This window comes from Engraulis encrasicolus, chromosome 22, assembly GCF_034702125.1.
Source record: "Engraulis encrasicolus isolate BLACKSEA-1 chromosome 22, IST_EnEncr_1.0, whole genome shotgun sequence".
In the NCBI taxonomy this organism is placed as follows: domain Eukaryota; kingdom Metazoa; phylum Chordata; class Actinopteri; order Clupeiformes; family Engraulidae; genus Engraulis; species Engraulis encrasicolus.
In genome coordinates, this window is record NC_085878.1 from 46,769,988 (window position 1) to 46,772,426 (window position 2,439).

A 2,439-nucleotide genomic window follows, 5' to 3' on the forward strand; every position below is an offset into this window, starting at 1 on the left:
CCTATTTTGATCTACAGTAATGGCGAGGTCTTCCCGTGATCCAGGGGACAAAGCCTGTCTATGCCATGCCAGACACACAGTCGGGGGCTGACAACACTCATTTCGCTCTCTGCCGGTCCCTTCAGTTTAGCCAGCGGGAAACTCAGTGTACATGCGTGTATTGTGTGTGTGTGTGTGTGTGTGTGTGTGTGTGTGTGTGTGTGTGTGTGTGTGTGTGTGTGTGTGTGTGTGTGTGTGTATGTGCGTGTGCGTGTGCGTGTGCGTGTGTGTGTGTGTGTGCATATGCATCCATGTCTGTGTGCAAGTTCAGTATGCACTGTATGCATTGTATGTCCCTGTGGACATCTTTCTGTGTCCAGGTTATATTAGAAACCATGTGTGCATGGTTTTCACTTATTTGGTTATTTGGGTATGTCAATAAGCATAAGAGTACCTTGTCCACAATTATACAGTAAGTTCTTATAGATTCATTTCAAATGCAGAAACCTGCTCAGGGTACAGCACTGTAGGGAATTGGGCTGGTGAGCTATCCATGGTGCTGAAACACAGAGTTTGAGTGTCTTACTGAAGATTATGAAAAGGTTGACATGTGCAAGTAGTCTGTTTGGTAGACCAAAATGAAAAACAAAAGCAAAGAGTTGAAGTGCCCTTGGGTGCTCCCACAGAAAAATATTCAATAGTGACATTTCAGAAATATTGATAAATGAACCTTTCCTGGACTCACACTGCTATTGCAGATTTTATCTATTTTAGTTGGCTTAGTTTTGAAGGTCCTAGGACGTATACTATATTTTTTCCAATGGATGTCTCTCAATATCTCTGATAATTATATATATTATATATTGTAAGACTGTCAACCCCTTTCAGTGTTTATGTTCTCTCTCTCTCTCTCTCTCTCTCTCTCTCTCTCTCTCTCTCTCTCTCTCTCTCTCTCTCTCTCTCTCTCTCTCTCTCTCTCTCTCTCCCTCTCTCTCTCCCTCCTCATCACTTTCCACTCAGTTGGATTTTATCACACTCAGGTTATGTGTGGGCCCGGGCCCTCCACAGGTCAGCTTTAGTGGAGCTACTCTTTAGTTCCCCGAGACAGCGCGGCGCCTCTGAATGTAGATGAGCCGGCCGCCTTATGAGGCATTCCACCCAGGAGCCCGTGCCAAGAGTTCAACAGCTAGGCCATCAGCAGCCTAATAAAACCCTAATCAGCTCTGTGTTTATGTGGAGGTGTGTGTGTGTGTGTGTGTGTGTGTGTGTGTGTGTGTGTGTGTGTGTGTGTGTGTGTGTGTGTGTGTGTGTGTGTGTGTGTGTGTGTGTGTGTGTGTGTGTGTGTGTGTGTGTTTCGGAGAGTTTGTGGAACCTCTCCTCACCTTAAAATGCGTGTGTGTGTGTGTGTGTGTCTGTGTGTGTGTGTGTGTGTGTGTGTGTGTGTGTGTGTGTGTGTGTGTGTGTGTGTGTGTGTGTGTGTGAGTGTGTGTGTGTGTGTTTCGGAGAGTTTGTGGAACCTCTCCTCACCTTAAAATGAGTGTGTGTGTGTGTGTGTGTGTGTGTGTGTGTGTGTGTGTGTGTGTGTGTGTGTGTGTGTGTGTGTGTGTGTGTGTGTGTGTGTGTGTGTGTGTGTGTGTGTGTGTGTGTGTGTGTGGAATGGCCAGTGTCAGGTTCCCCACTCACCTTCAGTGCACTTTGTGATTGAGTCTGATTATTGGAGGACCCTGTCCCCAAATTGCATCAGCTAAACTCACCTGAAACTATTTCAAAGTGCGTGTGTGTGTGTGTGTGTGTGTGTGTGTGTGTGTGTGTGTGGGTGTGGGTGTGTGTGTCTGTCTGTGTGTCTGTCTGTCTGTCTGTCTGTGGGCGTGCGTGCGTGTGTGTGTGTGTGTGTGTGTGTGTGTGTGTGTGTGTGTGTGTGTGTGTGTCTGTGTCTGTGTCTGTGTCTGTGTCTGTGTGTCTATCTGTTAAGCAGATCTGCTCTCACCCAGAGCAATATGAGGAGTGTGTAGGTGTGATATCTCTGACAGGTTAGAAATTATGAATAAAGTTTGCCTTGCGCTGAGGCAAAGACAGGTGTCAGAGGGGGAGGAAGAGTGAAAAAAAAAACAGACGAGAAAGACTGAGAGAAAGAACGAGAGCAAGACAAAGACAGATAGGAATGAAGGAAGAGAAAGTGGAAGAAACCTCTGTGCCCTGATTTATTTAAGAACAGGATGGAAACATAGTTATGTTAAACGATATAAAAAAGAAGAATAGAGGTATTTAAGAAGCATTTTTGTTGGTTTTGGTGTTTTGCCAATGTACTTCATTTTAGATGGAATAAGGAATGGGAAATAAATAGCCAAATGAGAATGAGACTTTGTGATCAAGCAACAAATGAAAATGCCAAGATTTTTTTTTGTTACAAACAACGACTATGGTAGTGAGAGCACAAACGTCCATAGAATAAGAAGAAAT